At 40.0% G+C, this 23,373-nt stretch overlaps 1 protein-coding gene across 2 annotated transcripts in view; it reads left to right on the forward strand.

Moving 5' to 3' along the window:
- The window catches only part of MYO16 (myosin XVI), a 386,124-nt gene that overhangs the window by 52,789 nt on the left and 309,962 nt on the right, over positions 1-23,373 (forward strand). The window lies entirely within an intron of this gene.

Consider the following 23,373-nt stretch of genomic DNA (forward strand, 5'->3'; position numbering starts at 1 on the left):
TAAGTCTGGCCTGATCTAGGACTACACTTAAGGAAACATTCAGTAGTCTAAATTTGATATTGTTGTGGGGGCCCATTTCAAAATGAATAAAGAGTATTGCACTAGGTGTATAATTTATGTGAGGTTCCATATGCATTAAAATTTTTAAATTTATGTGTTAGAAACTAGGTTTTCCAAGCAACTGTGGCCACCTTGTGGATTCTGCAAAAGAAAATTATAGTTTATTTTGTAAGAGAGTATCTAGGTCAGTTTTGATAGTTACAGACTATTCTTAGTGTCTTATTGGTCCTGGTTAATAACTTTCATTCAACACTTCTTTCCTGTTAGAAGTGTATTGTTGTTAGTAGGTGTAGTAGTAGTAGTACTGCTGCTGTTACTTCTACTACTAAAACTGTGAAATACCTGTTTTCCATTATAAAGCTACCATTTTTTCATCTAAAGATTCTTGAAATTGGTAAAGTTCTGCTGGGAAGGGGGAGGAAGGAATTATTTCCTGATGCTGTAGGTGTTCATATTACGTTTTTCTAGTATCTCCTTCAACTTCTTAAAAATAGATTTCTGGGCAAGAACACAGTGAAGGTGTGGTGAATTAACCTTGTCTGTCTGCCAGATGCCCACCCAGCTGCTCTTTCACTTGCCTTTTTTGACAGAAAAGGGAGAAAATGAAACAAAAATTCTTGTGGTTCCAGATAAGGACAGGGAGATAACTTACCAGTTACCATCATAGGCAAAACAGACCTTGATGCCAGCAGCCTGCCCCTCTGCCAGCACCTTGCTATGTAAATCCAATAAAGGAGGCAAAAGAAGCTTTTAAAATAAAGCATAGAGCTGACATAAAAATAGTTATGAATTAGCATTAACATATAAAAGCTTGAAATGAAAGATTTCCAAACTCAGTTGGTTAAAAGCTGGTATTGTCAGTCTATGAAAAAAAATCGTTTTTTTTTTTTAAATAAATTATGTTCTAGACAAGCCATGTAAAATATATATGCGTTTTTGTCACCCTAGATCCAATTTGGAAATGCTTATGTACAAAGTTTTTATTTATTTTGAAAACATATACCCTACTGAGATTCCACATGGTTGCAATCTTTTTCCCATAGCCACTGCTTGGGTTAAGAGCATCCCTTTGAGAGGCTCTGCTCTGAGACTCATTTCTGAGCCAAGGAGCCTGCAGGGAGCCCTGAGCAGAGACTCTCTACTCAGAAATCAGAACGTGTATATCAGAAAGTATGTGGGTCCTGCAGGAGAATAGTTCTGTGGGAAAATTAAACACAAATGGTAACCTTTAATAGCTAGCTAAATAAAAGCTAGAGTGAAGTTCTTCTCTGGAAGAAGAAGAAGAAGAACTTCTTCTAGAAGAAGGGAGAAGTTTTTCAGAAGACAGAGGGAAGATTCTGTAGTTCATCTGATCAGGCAGAAGAAGCCTGCAAAAGGACAGAGGCTTTCTGTTTTTGCAGACCAGATGGTTTCCCTGTTTGGTCTTGACATTTGCTTGACTGGATGTAGAAGGCTGTTTACTGAGTCAGTTCAACTCACCAAACTGGTGGTTAGCTAGCTGGTCCTAACCCCTTAACCCTAGGACAAAAACCACAACAATTTTCTGTGGTATGAGGACAGTGTGTTGAATCACTTCAGTAGAAGCTCAGTAAGCATCTGAAATGGTCCAGTGTGATACTACATTACTGGGATAGGGAACAGGGATTGTGAAAAGCAAGGGAAATGAGGCAAACCAGGATATTCCACTTCCAGTGACAGTCTACTTGGCAGGTGTGGTCTCTTGCAGCATTTAACTCTATACCAAGAGGGGCACAAGCATGTGTGAAACTTCACTTGAATAATGGATCCTCAAGTGTCTCAGGTTGTGCAGCCAGAACAGGTTCCTCCTCATGTGTGGGGCTCTCGGAGATGAAAGGCCTCTGGACAGTCAAGATAACTAAAAGCTTCAGGATCTCTGGCACTGGTCTGGTACAGGATACATAGTGGGGATGTCCAAATTCTCTGCTCATGGCTAGGTACCTGAGCTTAAGAGATGTTGGTACTCCAGGCTTCCAGCCACCTACTGGCAAGTCAGGCAAGATTTCACTTCAGTTCTTAAAAAATCCAGAATGGTTTATTAAGTCAGATCAGATTCAGATGATTGCTGTTTCAATTGTGACTCTTGTTTTGCCAGAGGATTGGAGTGGCTCCATTTCTAACAATAAAAGTGGGTATTCATAAAGCCACTGTGAAGTGGCAGCCAAACTGGAATAGTGGGGCAAAAAATAGGTTGAAGATGTAATCTGAAATGATTATAAAAGCTGTTACCCAAAAGAAATTGAACAAGGTGACACATGTATCATGTATCTTACTTCCCTGTGTGATATACTTCTGTCAGTGGTGTACCACAGTGGTGGGCTGTTATCAGATAACGCTTTAGTAATGGAGATCTGTGTCTTGGTAAGGGCAGACAGATACAAAGCAACTCATCAACGACTCAAATAGGATGCTACATTAGGGGTATACCAGGAAAGGACATTTAGGGTGGGTTGTTTTTTCATGGTTTTTTTTAAACTTGCAGTATACTGTAAATTGAAAATCTCAACCCCAACCATTTTTTTTATCAAGTTGTTCCTTTTGTCATTATCTGGAGTCTTGTTTGTAAAACCTGTATATTTTTGCTGTTTCTTAATTTTATTCCTTTATGTCCTGCTGTTATTAATTTAAATGATTATTAATTCAGACTCACTTGTGGTGTAGAGGCTTTTCTATTAAAAGTTAACTGTATAAACATGCCTAGATCCAGATCCTTCTGGATGCAGCAGACATCATTTTCCTTGAATTAAAACCTACAGTGTAGAAACAGCATTATCAATAGAAACTGATGTGGTAGATTCGTCTTTATTGGTTCCTTCCTTGTGGTAGATCAGAGGCCTACATGAAACATTCAACATATACGCAAAATTCCGTTAATACTAAGAGAGTTTTTTGGTACAATATGACCTTTCAGAAAGTTTGTTATAAATGCAGTGGCAAGCAGTGTTAGGAAGAACATTGAAAGAACGGTGTGAGATAGTAATCACAAATAATCGTAGGGTCGTAGAAAGGTTAGAGTTGGAAGGGACCTGAAAGATCATCTAGTTCTAACCTCCCTGCCACAGGCAGGGACACCTTCCAGTAGATCAGATTGCTCAAGGCCCCATCCAGCCTGGCCTTAAACACTTCCAGTGACGGGGCAGCCACAGCTTCTCTCGGCAACCTGTTCAGGTGCCTCATCACTCTCACAGTGAAGAATTTCTTCCTAGTATCTAATCTAAATGTAGTCTCTTTCCATTTAAAGCCATTCATCCTTGTTCTGTCACTACATGCCCTTGTAAAAAGTCTCCCTACAGATTTCTTGTAGGCTACGTTTAGGCACTGGAAGCTGCTCTGTGGTCTCCCTGGAGACTTCTCCAGGCTGAACAAGCCCATCTCTCTCAGCCTGTCTCTGTAGGAGAGGTGCTCCAGACCTTGGATCCTCTTCATGTCTCTCCTCTGAAACTTGCTCAGGCAGGTCTGGAATCTGCTTCACAAACAAGCTATCATTTGTTGGTATGCTTTTGTTCCCAGTGTTTAATGCTGCAGGCATGCTTTCTGCTCCTTCTTTATTGTACTTGTGATAAACATAAATGTATTGGCTTTCGGAAATCATAGGTGTGGTTATGTGGATATAACTGTACGAGTTTACAATAACAGAAACAAAACATGCTAAAGACACAAGACAAGTTAAAAAGGTTCAGATCTCTTGATCAAAATGGAGTCACATAGCAAAAGAATTTGTAAAGGTAAAAGGGGGGGGTGTGAAGCTTGATATAAAGAAAGCTAGTGCCTGGAAAACATAGAGTTAAAGTACTTTTTAGCTTAACTTAGGTTGCAGAAAGAGAACAGTGTTTATGTTGTAAGTCTGTGGAATGTAGTGGCCCCGCTAAACATGAGTTAATTGTTTCACACTAGTCTTCTAAAGTAGTTTTAAAGAGCAATGTTTGTGTTGTAAGTCTGTGGTGAGATAACAGGATTTAGTGGCCCCACTAAACATGAATGAGTTATTTCACACCATCCTTCTACTTACCAGTTAGTTTAGAGACACAGCCTCCCAAGCACCTGCTAGCTTGGGATACTCCTTGTCTGCCCATCCTGCAATAAATTTTGCAGGAAGGTCACGCTGTTTAAAATCTTTGCTAGTTATCAGAATAATTACAGATATAGCTGGTTGTGTGATTACTGGGGGGTCCGACTGTGCCAACGGTGAAAAGTACACAGTGAGGAAGACTGCTTACTTCATCTTGAAGACCCCTACTCACAAGAGGAAGACTGTTTACTTCATCCTCAAGATGCCTGCCCACAATCACTGCAGAGCAGTGTGCAGACGCCAAGAGGAGGAGACTTATGATAATAAATTCTTGAAGCTAGTTACAATATCCTCTGCCTATATGCGGGAATTATGAGTATGTATGTAACTAATGTAATAGTGAAAGTATATAAACATGTAACAAATGCTAATCACTCGCGCCTCTGGCTACGGTCATGCGCCCAGCGCTGTTGCTTTTGCTTTATTGACTTTGTCCCTTAATAAAACCTTGTTATCTCGTTTAGAGGTGTGAGTTCATATTTCACATACTTTAGTATTATGCCAAGTTTTCTTTCTTAATGGTAGTGTGTTTCTAATGATTTACCACAGTTTTAACTATGGCATGATTGTCTTTTATTCAGGAGGTTTGGGAATTTTGCGCCCAGCACTGGATATTTGTGTCTTCAGTTTTATCTTTCGATCACTATGGACAGGAGCCTATAAATGTTGCCAGTTAAGTGGAAGATCTGAAAACAGTCTGAGGCAGGATGTATGCTAGCACAATGCATTTGGAATCACCTTTGGAGGGGAAGGGGAGAGTATATCCTTTCCAGCTTTGCATTACATGGGATCAAAGGGAGACTCTGAAGAGGAATCCATTAGGTCCTACTCAGTAGAGAGACCATATAAGGCTCAGTAAATGCTATGAAAATAGCTGAAGGCTAAGTGAGTAACAGGGGAAGAAAGAATGCTTGCCCTGCTTTTACTTTTTCCTAGACTGATGGCCCCAGTTTGAGCTAGGTAGGGGCTAAGTAGCTCAGTACAGTGGCAGTGACATACCTTTGTGTCCCCAAAAGAAGCAAGGTCAATTATGAAAGGGTAGGGATAATGATTCTTCTTATTCCTTAGAGCATGCTTTGTCTTCCATGGGTTGTTCAAAATGCAAATTTTTGATTAAAATTATCCACTAAAGTTGTTCTTTGTTAGAACTTTCTCAGAAATCTTGTTAAAATAATGTCTGCGACTCTGCCTACCTTTGAGCATTTCACTCTAAGCTTCCCCTGCATAAAATCCCTGTGTAATTATTTCATTTTGTTAAAGGTGACTGAGGTACAGTGAAATAACACGTCTGAAGTCATGCAGGAAGTTTGTAGCAGAGTGAAGGAATTAAGGAATTGAAGGAGTATTTAAAATAGTTGGAACTCGCTCTGTTAGGCATATGCTTATGCTGTACATAGCTGTTAGTCTGCAGTTCAGATGCTCGCTGAAGCAGGCTTCTGGAAAGAAATACTGATGAATGAAGTGAAGATGCCTAATTTAGTCTCAGGCAGAACAGGAACTGCAATTAGTAGAATTAAAACTTTAGATGACATTTTCTGAAAAAGCAAGTGGTATGGAAAATATACTCCCAAACCTGAAATTATTTTAAAGGGGAGCTTTCAAACAAATGGAACCTTACTTAAAAGCATCAATCCCTAAGATACTGTCCAGGACGACTGATCTTAAAGGATGCATTCAAATATAGAGGAGTGCAAAAATGCCCACTTTTATTTTTTTTTTCATGCTAGCCTTGAGAGAAGTCTTTTGCTGAAAGATTGAAGTCCTCCCTCCAAAAAATATATGCTTGTTGGTTGTAAGACAAATACCAGCCTGGAAGCAAAGCAGTTTTCTATAAAAATGTTGGTGGAGAAGAAAAAGTGTGTAATATATTATACATAAATGGCTTACATTCCTGCACACTGAAATGTAGCTCAAGATGAGACATGAAGCAGTTTGGAAGCTCAGGTGTACTCATGTCTCTTCAGATTCTTATTCTTTGCAGCAGACCTGTTCAGTGGAAAACAGGATGACAGTAATAAGGATCTCAGACTGTGGAGTCCAATGTTTATCCTTACTTATCACTGTTAAATAAGAGAATGGAAGCAGTGAAGCACAAATTCTCAGCTGATTACATCTTTATTGACAGCTGAAGAGAAAGATGCCTGTGCCATTAGGAATTGATGCTGTAGTCCCTAGAAACTTTAAGTTTGTTGTGAAAAACAGCAAAGGGAAAAATAAAAGCTGACTGTGGCTTGGAATTCCAGACATTGGCACCAGATGATGAAAATGATACTATGCTTAATTACAAAACTGGCAGTGAACCAACACTAAGATGCCATTAAGTCATCTTTATGTCTCGGTACTCTAGACCTTTGTCTCACCTGCGTGTTCCTACAAGTCTTTGGATGTAGTTATCTGCACAAATACTTTGGCAGTGAGGTAAGCTTGGGTGGTAGGAAATGGAGGTTGAATGAGGCACGGCTTGTCAAGCTGTTGGTATTATGCTTGACTGAATAATTCTGTGTTGTAGCATTCCCACAGTCCTGCTCTCTTAATTGCTTAGGTTAGCAACCTGGCTAGAATACTCTTGTCATTCCTTTGGTAAGCAATATAGTTGAGTTTATTCCTGTTGGGAATGGTTATCGTAGACTCAGGTTTTATCCCATTGCATAGTAAGGTTGTAGCAGAGTTGCTTACCCAGACCCAAGTGCAAGCACATGCTTCTATGATCTGCAGTTCTGACATAGTCTCTCTATTTGCCTTGATAATTTAATCATTCCTTCACATATGAATCTTGTCTTTTGCCTAGGATTAAGAAAGGAACAGACAATAGTAACTGTGGACAAGAGGCACAGACAGTAAGGCTCGTGTTCTTTTGCTGGGTTCTTTCTCTGGAGCAGTTGTGAAAAGGTTTTCCATGAGAGTTTTGGATGATTGCACAATAGAAGCTAATTCTGGGGGAGAGGAGGGGCAAATTACAGTGTACTGTTAAATCAAAATGAAAACTCTCAGGAAAGTGGATTTTTAAGTTGCTCCCTCCAACTTTCTTTTTAGCAACCCTGTCAAAGTGTTAGGCTGTTTCTTTACTAATTGGGCTAGTTTATATCCCAGGTCATTAGCTTTTCCTTGTCACTGACATTCATGTACCCCATGTTCTTCTGGCTAGCTAAACATTTAATCAACTATGTTTCATTAGTTTAATGTTACCTTGCTTTTGCTATTACTGTTTTGCAATCATTTTATCAAAATGTCCAGGGTTAGGTAAACTTGAGACCCAGACCTCATGTCGCCATTCAAGAAGCAGTCAATCTTTATACCTCATTTAACAATTATGCAAGGTCAATCTCTATTTTCCCAATTTAGACAAAGCTGTTTTATACTATTTTGGTAGAAAGTAAACAATTTGTCTTGTAGTTAATTTCTTTCCAGTGTTCATGTTCTCTTCTGTTCGCCCAGAAGTCAGAAGAGGACTATGAAGAGCTATGCCTTTGAAGAGGCTTTTATTAGAGCTAATTAGGATTTGTTCTTGCATTGTACAGGGGCTTTTGAGTGCATCAGCTATAATCCAGGCACTGTGTGAAGTTAGGTTCTGTAAGGCTTGCTGTCTCAAAGTGACTGTTGGCACATAGAAAATGATAATAAATGCTCTTTCCTGTTGCATGTAGTTTTCTTTTAAGAACCTGTATTGGATACTATGAAATGCTGCCTATGTGTATTTTTCTACCAATTGATTTTTTTTTTTTTAGCTGAGCAGTACTTTTCCTCTTTGTTTTTTTCTTTCTATATATGACAAATGAATATCACTTTCGTGATTTTTCTGAAAGATACACTAGGATTCTTGCTGTCTTCACTTGGAGCCAACAGGGCATGTTTCATTCTTAAGTGTAGAGCTTAGGCTCATACTTTAAAAAGAACAAAAACAGATTTAAAGATGTTTCCCATAAGCTTGCCTGCTGCCATTTTCCATGGCAATTCATTAGCTGCTAGGAAAATGTAAATGGGCCCTTTGGAGCTATTATTTTGACAGCCTTATGCTGGAATTTTGTCTTAACTTTGCATTTTGTAGCACTTTTATCTTACACGGATGTGGTTTGGCGTATTTTAAGGTTTTGTGGTTGCTTTTTGTTTCAGTAATACTTCTAGAAAAATAGAAAACAGCCATTTGTCACATCTTTCACAAACCCTTCCCTCCCTTTTCTTTGTTTTAGATAGCAAGCTAAAGAGCTTGTTTTCTTACTCTGGCTTACAACATTCACTCAGTTGTTGTTTAATAAAGTTGCATCTAGATGATTTTTTCTGTATGTAACCAGAACTTTAAACTCGCTAAATGTAATTGGAAAAGCTTTGGAGTAAGATTGTTTCTGCAAAAGTATTTTTAATGAGGGAAAGGATTTTTTAAAAAAATATTTATTTATTTATTTAAAATTCTAAATAAAAACTATTTTACCTGTTCTATTTTTTTAACTTTCTGTAATGGCACTTATCAAAGAAGATGTGGGATTTTATGTATTTGTGATTCTTTAAATAGATTTTTAATACAGGTATAATAGCGTTAGCAGTGGTGTTTGTGCTGCAGCTCAGTTTAGAACTTGCAACTCTTTCAAAGCCAAAACTGCTTTCTCTTCTTCTTTTGGCATGGTTGTACAGACCTAGTATTTTTTTGTTGATAAAAAGTGTTAGAAATGTGCCACGGGGTGATTGTAGAATGCTGTGGAACTGTCACTGGGGCAGTCTGGGGGTCATGCTGTGTTTCTTTGTTTTGGTTTTAATTTTCTGTTCTTTTGAGTACTCTCTGACTTTGGCCCGTCGTATTTTTTTTTTAAACAAGATGCAGGCACTAGGCTCTTTCAAGCCAAGCCAGGAAAGTGGTTCCCAATGGGAATATATGTGTTCTGTTTAAACCTACTCCTCCAGAACACAGTAAGAAGATCACTTCTACTACAATATTTCTTTCAAAGTGCTAGGAAGTTCATAGTAGGCTCATACCAGTGCTTCAACATTATCTAAAAAAAACCCCAAACCCCAAAAAACCCACAAAATCAAAAACCCGAAAAAAAAAACCTAACCAACCAAACAAAAAAGACCCACTCAGAACTCCACCCAAGCTAAAATAAACCAACCACAAACCCATACAAGCCCACAAACCCAGAATCACAGAATTGTTAGGGTTGGAAGAGACCTTTGGAGGTCATCTAGTCCAACCCCCTGCCAAGGCAGGACCACCTAGAGTAGGTTATGCAGGAAGGTGCCCAGGAGGGTTTTGAATGTCTTCAGGGAGGGAGACCCCACAATCTCCCAGTTTCTTCCTCATGCTTAGGTGAAACTTCTTGTGCTTTATTTTATGCCCTCTGCCCTTGGTCCTGTCGCTGGGGACCGCTGAAAAGTGTGGCACCAACCTCCTGGCACCTGTTTTTGAGATATTTATATGCATTAATGAGATCCCCTCTCAATCTTCTCTAGACTAAACAGGCTCAGCTCCCACAGTCTTTCCTCATAAGAGAGATGCTTCAGACCCTTGATCATCCCTGTGGCCCTCTGTTTACCCTCTCCAGTAACTCCTTGTCTTTTTAATGTATTTTTAAATGCATGAACATTTGTTGGAGAAGGGGGAGCTATTGAAGCTTGCCATTCTCATACAGCTTCATTGTGATTAGAGTTGTACCTTGCTGCTGAAATTGCATTTAAAAAGAAATCACTCACCTTGGTTGCTTAGTTGATGTATTTCCTTCCTGCCACGTACTTATGCAACATTTGAGTTATGAGGTGTTAAATCAGTATGGCTTTCCCTTTCGTATTCAATCTTGTCAGGAGAAAATTTTGCTAATCTGGGGAGTATCCCAAAGGGAGAGAAGAACAAAGCACTGATTATTTGAAACACAGAATCAACAAGGCTGGAAAAGACATTCAAGATCATCAAGTCCAACCATTACCCTCAGGACTGCCAAGTCCACCACTGAACAATGTCACTAAAGGCCTTAACTACATGTTTTTTGAACACTTCCAAGAAAGAGTGATCCCACCACTTCCATGGGCAGCCTGTTCTAATATCTGATCAGCCTCTTGGTGAAGAAATTTTTCCTAATATCCAGTCTAAATCTTCCCTGGCTCAGCTTGAGGCTGTTACCTCTTGTCCTGTTGCTTGTTACTTAGGAGAAGAGGCTGACTGCTACCTCACTACAACCTCCTTTCAGATACTTGTAGAGAGCAGTAAGGACCCCCTGAGCCTTCTGTTCTCCAGACTAAACAGCCCCAGTTCCCTCAGTCATTCTTCATGAGATTCATTCTCCAGGCCAGCTTCCTTGCCCTTTTCTGGACCTGCTCCAGCAACTCAGTGTATTTCTCGTTTATTTTCCCCACTTTTTTCCACTCTTTGTCCTTCAGTGTTACTATTTTCCATCTATGATGCAGGAAAATGTAGTATGGTTAAAAGATATTTGTGGACTTTGAAGCACTGTGTTTTTTTTCTAATTAATTTCCAAAACAACCTTTTGAACCTTTAGGAGTGACTTTCCTGCTGTGGGAGACAGTGCAGCACTGGGCAAGGGAAGGGAGATGGGTTGGGGTCCAGGGATGCCCAGGGAAGGCAGGATGCACCAGGATTGTTGAGCATCAGCTTGAGGTGTGAGGGCTGGAAGACTGAGTTGTGTGAGGGGAGGTGTGGACAGCTGTGATGCCAGTGCAGGTGCCGAGGCAGCTCATAATGTAGGAACGTAAAACCCACCTAGCAATCTTCTTGCATACATACATAGGCAGAAAGCATTTAGATGAATCTTATAAAATATATGAGCCCTAAGAGGCCTCGGTATTGCATATATATGCATCTGGATATTTCTACGATCAAATTCAAAATTGGCTAGTTATAGGTATGAACTCGATTCTTCCCTCCAGTATCATGTTTTCTGTTTGGTCCACCTGAACAGGAAGACAAGTCTTGGTATTTACATTGTTAAGGAATAAAAACAGTAGAGCAAATTCACTCTACCTCTTTACTTGTATAAATGTAGACTAAGTGGAATTAGAAGTATATAATGAGGTGAATTGAAGCTTACAGCTACATTATATCATAATCTTCTGGTGGCCGAGATAATTGGAGGACTTTTCCCCAAGAACTCAGGATTTCAGCGTTTATTTCTGTGCTGCTATAGTGTTCCCAAGGTGCCCTTGTGGGCAGTCATCTATACATGTAACCTGCCTCCTAGGAACTGGGTTTAGGGAGATTATTTAGCATGTCTCAGGGAAAATTTTCAGTGCACCTCTAGTTTACAGCACCTTGTAGAGGGCACTTGACAGAAGAATCTTTCCTGCTGCACCCAGTTGTCTGATGTGTCAGGATAGGGATGGTGGTAATAGTGTAAAGAAGCAGCTCACAATTTTTTTCTGTCAGGATTGTCGCTGCACAGGCTATCATGGCTTTTGCACCAGGGAATTAGGGATTTAAGAGTGCACAGTAAAAGCAGTACGATCACTGGGTACTAAGTGATTGTATTATTACTGGGCACTGCTGTGAAATACGGAGCAGTCGCAAGAGCACTCTAAAAGTAAATATGAAGCAGGTCATGCTAGGAATACTTTCATAAGGTAATCCCATTGGGTTTTCTCCTGCTGGTAATATTTTGGAGAGGAGTACAAAAGGAGACTGTTTCTCAGTATCCTAGATGTGTTGAACAGAATTTACCTGCTGTGAAGCCAAATATTCAATATATGCCTTAATGGTCCTCTAATTTGAGCATAATGACTGTAATACTGACAGCAGCTTAAGTAGGTAACCCAAAGGAACTTCTGTAAAGATTTCATCATTATTAACTCATTTCTCATTAGCCATTGTGTTGAATTATTGTGGATTGAGATTTGCATTGCAATTTACAAAATACAAATGGAAAATAGCTAGCAAGCCATCTGACAAGGAAGATCTATCACTGCATGAGAATTAAAATCAGCAAAGCAAATGACATGACTTGATGTAGCTGCTGACCTAATGTTCCTTCAAGCATCTGAGAAGCATGATAATTCCAGAGCAAACACAAGTGTGTGGCGGTCTACATTATGCATAGTTTTAGATCACCCCTCCCACATTTTAAAAATACTTGACTGGTTAACTTGCTGGCAGCAGAGTTTCAAACACTGTTTGCCATGACAGCTGTTTGGAAGCTGTCTCTGTGGCAGGGATGAAACAGCCGGCTTCTGGCAGGTTGGCAGTAGGTCCTGGCAATGAAAATGAACTAACAAAGGGGAATGACCACTCAGCTCACAGGATCCCACGTGCTAAACCCTCATAGCTGTGTGGTAGTTAACACTTGGTGCTGCATTGTCTGCTAGCTGAAGAACGTGGAAAATGCAGGTTAAATTTTAGAAGCAGGCAGAAGCCCAGAGTTGATTGGATTTGGACATGTAGCAGTTGTAAGCAGCTGGTCTGCTGTGGTTTAAGCTTATTATGTTCACTTTAGTTTAGCTGATGCTTTGTCCTTTTTTCGTTTGACTTCATTGTGTTACCTAGCCCACTGTCTGTCTTTGGACTCTTAGATTTCACAGCACTTCGGGGCAGAGGCTGCTCTTCTCTCAATGCTTTCAATCCCTGATAGATCCAGGTTTTGATCACTTAAGGCCCCATTTAAAATGGATATAACTAATGATGTTTAATAATAACCAGCTTCTGTAGTGCTTAAGTGTATTTTTCTCATTCTTCTGCCATGTTGTGTTTGTTCCTATGAATATTCTTTCACTGAAAGCACTAGGATCTTTTTATAACCTAGAGCATACCTTTGGAGGCTCACAGGTGTGGAGAAGTCATTACCAGGCAAAAGTTAAAATCTAATGGATGTGTAAACAGACTGCAAGCTTAAACATCTGATGGGATACAGTGGGGGAAAAAAGGCTGCAGGTGGCTTGTAAAAGGGGCATGTTCATAGTCCCAAGTTTCAGTTAAACCCTATCTCAAATTTTGCAGTGATTTTCATTTGAATGTGTGATTTCACTTGCATCTGAAAATGATATAAATCAGAAAATAAGCATGTCAGCTTGCATTTTGAACAGACTTTTATATTGTGTGAGAGAATGCCGCAGGCTTTAACACCCTGATAATCCTGTTCAGGGAGTGAGGAAGGGTAGGGAAAATCAGCAGTCTGGAATGAATTTGTAAGAACACAAAGTGACTCCTGCAGCTTTTAGTTTAAGTAAGCATGAAAGCTAAAAGGCTGGGTTTGGGATGCTTTAGAAAAAGCAATAAGTAGATTCTAAAAAAGAAGTGAAACCCAAGCCACACTAATGTGGAAACCTGACAATTTTGTAGCCATCTTGCAGACACTGCTCCCAGGAAAATATCCTTTGACTGTAATGCTTGTACCCTAAATGGGAAGAACGGTGCTAATGGTAGGCTGTATTGAACTCTAATATAAAGTAAGCTCTTGACTGGCAAACTGTTTTCTACATTGTATTTTTATATTGGTCTTGGGATAATTTCCTATTGTTGCATTGCATGAGGAGCCTAGGTATTATTCATACAAATAGAATTTCCTTGTCTGTCTGTCATGGTCCATCATCTTTTTCACAGTAATACTGGAAGGGATACAATGTCTAATGTCATATTTCACTTGTATTTGTTTTAATTAGAAGAATCCATTGGAATTTCTATTTTGCAGGAAATCGTTCTAAAGAAACTACACCTTTTAGGAACAAGCACTCCACAGAAGGGATAAAATTATTTATGAATAAATTAATTTGTTCAGTTTCTATAGGAAGTAGCAGACCCAAGATTAAGGTTCTTGGCTCAGCCCTTGTCTCCTGACTATCCCAGGCCACTTGTCCATTGTCATCTCTAGCAGGAGTCAAGCAGTCCTGGGAGCCGGGGCCTCGAGCACAGGGAACTTCTTGAGATAGTGACCTACAAGTCGCTTCTGTGGCAGGGCTTTCCTGGAACTGCAGTCCCTAAAGACCTCAGGATTCATGATGTGGAGGCAGTCCAGATGGCAGGACTGCCTGGAGACACTGCAGGCTTTGTTCCCTTTCAGGTCACCAGCCAAGCTGGCAGGAAACCTGGCAGACTTTTGATAGGACCTGCTTCTCTTGCAGCCAAGTCACATGTTGGTGCCCACGCTGTTGTGTTCTCGTGTTTTATTGTGTTTTGACCAGAAATTATATTTCAGATCTGAAAACCTTCCCCAAAAAAAAGGTTCACTCAAATATGTAAATTTCCAAAAAAATTTTCTGATACCAGTGAATTAGCATTGTGCCCCAGTCCCTATCCTACTCATTTTTATCCTGTTGCTAGCATGGCCTGCTTCATGACAATCAGCTACAGTACTCCATAGGGAAATGCCAGTTCCACAAAATCCCTTTAGGTCTATTTGGAAATTAAGCAGGACATAAAAGCTGAGTCTTATGCTCACTGTACAGACTTACATCTGTCTAACATCAAAATACTGTCCCTTCATGGTAAGGCTGAGGTAGGTATGGCTTCTTTTTTACTCTACCTTAAATTTTCATACAAAAGCTAACCCTCATTTTTCTCATTTAACTTACATGTGTACTTTTTTCCCTCTTCCCTATATTTATTTTTTTTTTGATTCTTGAGACATGAAACTACCTCCACTTGAAGTTAGATGTCAGCCCTTTACTTGTATAAACAGGCTGCAAGACATGGATTTCTGGAAACGTAAAAATTTGTTTATTTGTTTATTTTCCTGAATGCTAATGCAATTGTAGAGGTGATACAGTAATCATGCAGTTTTGTTTTTCTTGCAAAGAAATATGAGGTTGCCAGAGACTGGTAGTTTCCTTTTGTGAAGTTGTATTTATAGAGCTATTCATGTTGCTTGGTGGTGCTGGGATGGTTTGCCAGAATGGATGTTGGAAATGGATTTTATTCATTGATAAAGAGTTGAAATAGCCAACTAACTTTTGACTAAAACCTATACTGCAAAAAGAGGTGATTGGCAACATGTTTTAAATAAACTTCAGAAAGATGACATTGGTGATGACTATTTGACAAAGAAAAGGATTGTTTTATGCAGCGTGATTCTTTAGTCTTTGCTATGTCAGAGACATTATAAATTGTCATGGCAGCTATATTTGAAATCCATTCTTACTTGCTTCTTAATCTTTATCTTATGTAAACTTTGTAACCAGGCATCAGGATTCTGGGTACTTTTTTTATACTACACTATTTAGAGAATATGTGATGATATACCAGGGGTTTAAGCACAGGTCTTGTTTCTGTCTTAACTTTTATATTATTTAGAAATCCTTGCTTGAGAACCACTTTCTTGCTGACATGGGCAGTGAAAATGCAGTTTCATAAACTAGTTTGTAAACTGTTTTGAAATTGGGCAGGTGAACCTTATTGGCAGCTTCTCTGGTCAGACTTAAAGAAACACATCTGACACGCTCCTGGAAAAAATGCCCAGGTGCTGCAAGTTCCCCCTCACACTGTTTTTATTCATATCCTTAGTATCCCTGGACTCAGGAGAACACCCATATGTGAGCCCACCTGCCAGTAGCTTCAGTCTGATAAGGAAGTCTTGGTCTGCCTTGGGAATACTGAAGTAGTCTTCAGAGCACCCTGCAATCTACCCAGAAATACTGAAGTGTAGCACAGCATCTCTTTACTGATTTGGCAGGTCTCCTGCTTTGAAGGGAAGACTCGCTCTCCCAGTCCCTGTCCCATTTTCCTTCCTTTGGTGCCTGTATTTCAGATTTTAGCAGCATCATAGCCTCCCTCCTGTCCTAGGAGTAGATTTCCTCTACCAGACCTTGCTGGTATGGTTCCATTTCCCAGATTTGCCTGGCACACAGGATCCCAGAGTTGAGGACAGGCTATGACTTACGGCATGTTCCACAAGGTAAAACACATCGTGTCACTGCTGCCTCAGTCCTTTCATCACCAATTTTGTGGGATCTCTGGGTGCACATCTTCATTTACTTGGAAAGATGAGGAGTTTGATATTCCTTCTGAGTTTACCCCACCTTTAGCAACACATTCTCTGTCATTTAGCATGGTCATTTCTATCTTCCTCACTGAGCCAATGTTACTGATCAAGAAAGATGATGGTAAAGGACGTGGGGGGGTGTGTGGTGAATAAAGCACTAAATGACACCAGAAGGTTCTGCAAGATAATAGGCCATAAGAAAGCCATCTCCTCATCATCTCTCTTGTACCCTAGGTGTGAAACACATTTTAGGTATCATCTGCAGACACTCACATAGTCTGGAAAGGTGCTTTCAGAATTTGCTGTAGGTGGCTGTCACATGCACTAATCGTACCAAGTGGAAGATTGTGACTGCTATGAATACACATTGTCCATGTTGTGAAATGTCAAAGTTGTGCCCTGTACAGATCTGGTCAGCTAGTCCACTAATCCCAAAGGTTTCCATATTTTCAGAGCAAGTTTAGTAGTTTCTCCATCTCAGAAGTGCATTTGTCTGCCTACTTTGATCCCAGTTTCCTAATCCAAGGGATGTCTGTCCCTGTACCTTCTAGTTCTCCTACTCTGTGTTAGTTCTCAGCATCTTGGTCTTCACATAGCTTTTGCTTTTACATAATGACATTGTCTGCGCTTGCTAGGTTTGAATAACATAATGGAACTATCTTCAGTAAGCCATTTTAGAAACCTTGCACTGGATCTAAAACCCACTAGTCAGGGCAAACCTTTTCATGGCTCTTTAGTTAACACTGAATCGGGCTTTTAGTAATTATGTTCTTAAATTAAATGTGTATTTGAAAAGTCAGAAAGCCACAAGGTTATGTTATAGGAGTTGCTGTTTGTATCACCAAAAAGTTAAATAACTTATTCAGTTTAAGACTAGTTATCTAATATAGTTTACACAGAGCATAACTGGTGTCCTGGTAATATCTTTACCCCTTTGATTACAGAGCCTGACTTTGCTGTCCTCACATACCCAGATCTCCCATTACATCTGAGGGAATTTCACAAAAGAGACCTCATAAAATAAGGGCATTCTTAAATATATATTCTGCTGTAATACTTTGGTTATAAGATGACTTTGATTTAAAAAACTATTTGATAGAAATAAAAACCTGATTTTATAAGAACAAACATTGAAGGTTAATTTCATCTATAAAGAAACCGCACAAAGTCTTACATGTAACACAAGATCCACCTAATCCTATCAGCAGTCCATGTTAGCATTGTTGCCTTATGTTTAGTGCTATAACTTATTTGATTTAGTATTTTCCTAACTCCAGTCTACTGTGCGTAATACTTCCAGGCATGCTTTCCATGATGATATACTCTAATGAAATAATTGCCCATGTATTTTCAGTATATCAGATTTTCCTTTCTTTAAAATTATTTATTACATATCTATTAACAAGATTGTCTTACACAGAACAAAACCTAAAAATGACTTCTCTGATTTTTACAAAAACGGCATCCTAAAAAGTATGAGTTTAGTGATCTAAAGTACAAAATCCAGACTGGATTACTGCAGTCACTTATTTGCTACCCATCTAAAATACTAGCTGCATTTTCTTTGTTACTGAAAAAATCGAAGAGTTTTTAAACAAAGAATGTAAGTTGTTCTGCATGTCCTATTTTACAGAGGAAGCACAGGGTGTGACTTGATAACACAAGCAAGTTTCCTTCCAGGTTATTTGACACTTTCAGCTCTGCCCTCTAAGTGTCCTCAGCCCTACTTTATAACCCGAAGAGCTGAAGCCACCTATTTCAAGAAACACAGCTCTTTCATTCAGCATTTACCTCTGCTGCTTTCTCACATGCTTAGCTCCCTTCAATTCACAGAGACTAGGAGAAAAAAGGTCAAAACACTATAAACCAACACATTTGCATTTCATTTCTTTGCACTTCCTGACTGACACTGGTGATATCTTTAAACCTGCATAATGTAGTTGGATTTCATGAATTACTATTGTTCAGTGTGAAGGAAGAATGTTTTATCTCATGAGTTACAACTGCATGAACATTGGAAGGTTGCACAGGGCAATGATGTCAGAGGAAGAATTGTCTACCTGACTAGAAGATTATTAATGGCCTCTGATAAGAATCACAAATGATGCCCAGATATCATTAGGAGAAATCTAAGAAGGAAAGAAAGACATGGAAAAATCTGGAGTAAAGGAGAAAAAAACATGTATGAGCGAGAACTGATCTTCAACATGTTGGATCAGAATCAAAATGAGTTTGTGGTGGTGTATTTTAGGGCAGAGATGTACTGTTTGGTGGGACTCTGAATTCATCAAGCACTTGGGGCACCAAGGTAGGACGGGTTGCAGCGCTGATACGCTTTAAAAGCTATCAGCTTCAGAGTTCTGCTAAAGCTCTGGCAGCATGACAGCATAACTCATTCTTTCTTGCTCTTCAGAGGCTGCAGATACTTGTCTGCACACATACAACAGTATTGGTGACAGTGAGGCAGAAGGACTATAGCACGACAGCACCGACTACAATCTCCACAAGTTCTCAGTACAATTCCCCTAACCGTTTGCACTGTATTCCTTAAGGAAAGAAAGAATAGAAAACCAGAAATTTCACAATGAATTTCAGGAAAGATGTGCGCTCACATAGAAGGTTGAATGCTTCAGAGCAAGGGCTAGAAAGGTGATACTGTCAAGTGTTTCAAGCCCAGTATGCTTTTCCTGTCGATTCAGATCATATCCATGAAATGGAAAATACCCGTTATAGAAAAGGAGGCAAATAATATTTTATAATTCCACTTCAATTCTGAATAATTTTTTTTTTTTTCAGTCATGTGGCTGGTTCAGAAGGGAAGTTTTCAGTAGATTAACAGCATCACAATCTTTGTACACCTAATTCATTTATGTATATTATGCCTGCTAGAAGTAGTTCCCTATTCATTGATTGCTTTCAACATCTTGCAAATAATGTCTTATTGATAAATTATGATCTCTGTATAATGTGATGTTAGTTCTTCAGTGCTCTTGACATTTTCACGTGAACATATACCTTCAAACTATTTTCACATGAAACTTTGGTGTCAGTTATGTATCTATTTTACTACCAAGCCTTGACATGTAAATCTTATTTGTGAAACATCTGTCCTTCTCAGCTGCAGTTGAGTAGCAGGGATCATCTGAAATAGCTAAGCTTTCCTCACTTAGTTTATCAACAAAGCTGCAAGGCTGTAGAGAGTTAGTCAGTCTTTTGTGCTGCCTTTCAAAACTTCAGTATTAACATAGTTAAAATGTCTTCCTTGATGGTTATTATTTCTTTCACAAGTAGATCTGAACAGCAACTGGAAGGAATATAGTGTAGCTCTCACACTGATTTTCTTCTTGAATACTTTGTACTCTATAAAAAAGAACACTGATGTTCTTTGTGGTGTTCCTGCAAAGGAATAAGTACAATTGGGTCATCCAAGAGCAGTAGATGGACCATGACATTACCTATTCAAACAGTAGCCTCTGTGTGTTTGCCAGCAAATCCTCTCTGTGCACAACAAACCTACTGTTTTAGCAAGTTACACAACAGATTTTGTCCTCAGAATTTGTTTAAAAGTTTCCTTGAGAAGTATGAATATTTATAAAAAGGCCCAAAGAAATACAGAAAATCAATTGTAGAGATGCTCACTGTTAGAAGAAGAGCGTGTTATTAACTTAATGTACTAATCAGCAGGAATATTTCACAAGCGCCCCTCTTGGTACACAACCACACAGTGAGAGGTCAAAACAGCTAGGCAGAAGGGCTGTGTTTCTGAGCAGGGAGGAGCTGCCTTCTTCTTTGGGCTAAGAGGTATAGTAGGATGCGAATAAATATACAACTTAGTAAAGCTGGTATAAGATCAGAGTGGGACCATCATCGTTTGGATTCCCTGCTTTATTCTGGAAGATTTTTAAGAGAGATTTTATAAAATGAAGCTTGGGAAAGAAAAAGGCTATTACCATGTGTAAGGAAATATCATGCAAATAGTAAAAGTCGACATTTAGTTTCAGACTAATGCATGTTAAAGCAGCATTATCTTCACCTCACTGTTATCAAAACTGTGGTCTTCTCTTCCATAGATTTTCATTAGAGAGAGGAAAAACAATGTTTTTCAATCAGGACAGACACTGATGCTTCAGCTCAGCAGCTGCAGCACTCCTGTCCTGTCCATCACCAGTCTTATTTCAATTAGGCACAGCTCTGCCCCTCTTACCCACTAAGGCTTTTCCTGGCTGGTCAGTCCTGCCTTCTGTGTTCCAGCCTGCCACTGCTCTAGGAGGTATCTGATAACAATGCACCTACATCTTACAGCAAGATTTCCATCAAACATCATCATCAGGGACTGATAAGCTATCACCTGCCTACAATACAGAGAGTAGGACTGTGAGGCAAGGGCCTAGAGATCTCTATAGAATCATAGAAATAGCTAGGTTGGAAAGCACCTTCAAGATCAAGTCCAAACGTTACCCCAGGACTGACAATGCCACCACTAAACCATTTCACTGAGGGCCTCATCTACACTGTTTTTGAACGCTTCCAGGAACAGTGATTCCACCACTTCCCTGAGCAGGCTCTTTGTGAAGACATTTTTCCTAACATCCAGTCTAAACCTCCCCTGGAGCAGCTTGAGGCCATTTCCTCTTGTCCTCTTGCTACCTGGGAAAAGAGACCAGTCACCTCCTTGCTCCATCCTCCTTTCAGGTAGTTGCAGAGAGCGATAAAGTTCCCCCTGAGTCTTCTCCTCTCCAGAATAAGCACCCTCAGTTCTCTCAGCCATTCCTCATCAGACTTGTTTTCCAGGCCCTTCACCAGCTTCACTGCCTTTCTCTGGACCTGCTCGAGCACCTCAATGTCTCTCTTGTAGTGAAGAGCCCAGAGCTGAGTACAGGATTCGAGGTGCGGCCTCACCAGTGCTGAGTGCAGGGAGATGTACTGATTTTCTTCTTGAATACTGCTGTCCACACTGTTTCTGAAACAGGCTGGGATGCTGTTGGCCTTCCTGGCTGCCTGGGCCCAGGATGGCTCATGCTCAGCAGCTGTCAAATCAGCACCCTCAGATCCTTTTCTGCCAAGCAGCTTTCCAGCCACTCTTCCCCAAGCCTATAGCATTGCATGGGGTTGTTGTAGCCCAAGTGCAGGACCTGGCATCCTCTCTGCCTGCCCCTACTCTGCTTCTGCTCTGCTGGGAGTCCCTGTGGGTGGGCTGAGCCAGTACCTGGGGGCTGCCATCCCCTACTCTTCTCTCCCCATGGCAGCTGCCCCAGCCCATGAGCAGCAGGGAAGTGGCCAACTGGAGCTGGACTGATGGATGTGCTCATGAGATCCTTACAGCTGTCAGCCGGCCGTTCACCCTTCTCTCTGGTTTCTCTACCCTTGATATGTCTGGAGCAGCTGGCGGAGGCACAGAGTGAACAGCTGCAGATTTGCCTTTCTCTTCCATCATGGCATCTCAGGGTGTATTCATCAGAGCAGGACTGGAAGTGTTAGCGTCGAGACAAACACATAACCACCGGGATGGTTATATGAGGTGCTTTATTGAGGTGCCGGGAACCAGGGGTACGCACCCAAATCTGGTTCCGATTCCCGTCACATCGCGTTCGCAATTTATAGACTAAAAATTTCGTAACTAATACATATTCAACACAGATTACATCATTGACTAATACATATGCATCAAAGATTGCTACATCAATCTATTACGACATCAGCCTCTTCTGTGCTTGCGCCGCCCCCTCTGGTGGTCGCCCTGATGAAGTAAGGAGTCTTCCTCAGGTTGTCCTTTTCACCTTTCCTTTACTTGGCCAGGTCCCAATCGTCTTCTGGACGTTAACATTCTCTTATCTTCACCAGGATGCTTCTGGTATGCCTTTTTTGGCTATCTTAAACTTAGATTCTGCTTGGGTAGAGTTTTACAATACATACACCTATACTCCCCTCACCATATGCAGTTATGTTAGCTCTTGCCACCAAGACTACCATTGTATCATGTAGTTACAGAGTAACTATGATACAAAACGGCAAAGTTACAATGTCTTCTATTATACAAAGCCTCACTATTGATTTATAAATTTCTCAAATATAATCACTTTACTATTTTATATGATTATTTTATTGTAAAAACTTCACTCTCTCTAACAGAAGCGGTACACTTCGAGTGCCTTCTCTCTCTTACCTTCACTTCTTTGATACTGTCATCCGCACTGCTGATTGTGTTCTCTAACACCATTTCTTGGCCATCCTGCCAGTAAGATAGGAAAAAAGGTGCTATCAATTCTCTAGGACATAATATGAAGAAGAGCCATAAGAGTACAATACAAACTGCCTTAGATCAGAGATTAACTATAAATGACCAACATTTGTTGCTTAAAAACTGGACTTTAAAAAGCCACTATTGGAAAGGAATGCATTTCTTTGTCCATTGTCTACCTCTGAGGGTATGGAAAAGAATTAAGAGAAAGAAAAAGGTCTGTGAATAAGGTGGCAGCTTCCAGCTGTTTATCTCTGTCAGTGGGCTATGGATTATTTATTGCAGAGAAGTAACTAGTAACTCTGCTTTTAATAGCTGAAATGAGAGTGCACCTTGCTCCCTTCATGTAAAAAAGAGCATTTTAAACTATTCAGTCTGTTTTCCACTCATCGTCATTGTTTATGGTATCTCAGAGAGCATCTTGGTGAGCGGCAGGACTCTTTAAGTTTACAGGTGCAGAATCGCTGCGGAGCCGGGGGGTGCCAGCTCATCTGAGAAATAACGTGAGGTAGCTATTGTACAGCTATGGCTTGTAGCAATATATTAGCTTATGCTGTAACTCAGATGCTCAGTACAGAGTCCTTTTACCTCCTGTATTAAGGTAAATGTCATTTTTACTAAAGTGTTTCAGTGTTGGCTAACTACCTTGAAATCATTTGTAGTTTAAGATAATTGTAAATAAAAATATTTAAAACATACAAAATAGGTTATAGTTTCAAATATTTATGCAAAAGGAGAACAACAGCAGCAAAAGCAAAAATAGCCATTTATTTTGTTGCTAGAAAGTTGAAGTCTGAAAAACCTATTTTCTTCTGTCCAGCTGAATTGCTGCAGACCTCCTGCGCTGTGTGATCAGGGGCACTGTTTTTTGGCCTTATGTTTCAGATTGTATTAATTGGATTGCACCCTTCCTGGTGAGAAATACCAACTTTTAGTGCCTGTTTCTTTTAAGGTCCGCAGGGATCACAGTTACGTTTATACCTGTTTGGAGTATGACATTTATCCAGGATGTAGGTCCTGAACTCTCCTGAGATAGAGTGTCCCTTTGGCACATCAAGAGCTGTACACTTTGCTCCATAGGTCTATTA

Source organism: Pezoporus occidentalis, unplaced genomic scaffold (genome assembly GCF_034315485.1).
Source record: "Pezoporus occidentalis ecotype Australia unplaced genomic scaffold, CSIRO_AGI_Poc_V1 ctg105, whole genome shotgun sequence".
Classification (NCBI taxonomy): Eukaryota; Metazoa; Chordata; class Aves; order Psittaciformes; family Psittacidae; genus Pezoporus; species Pezoporus occidentalis.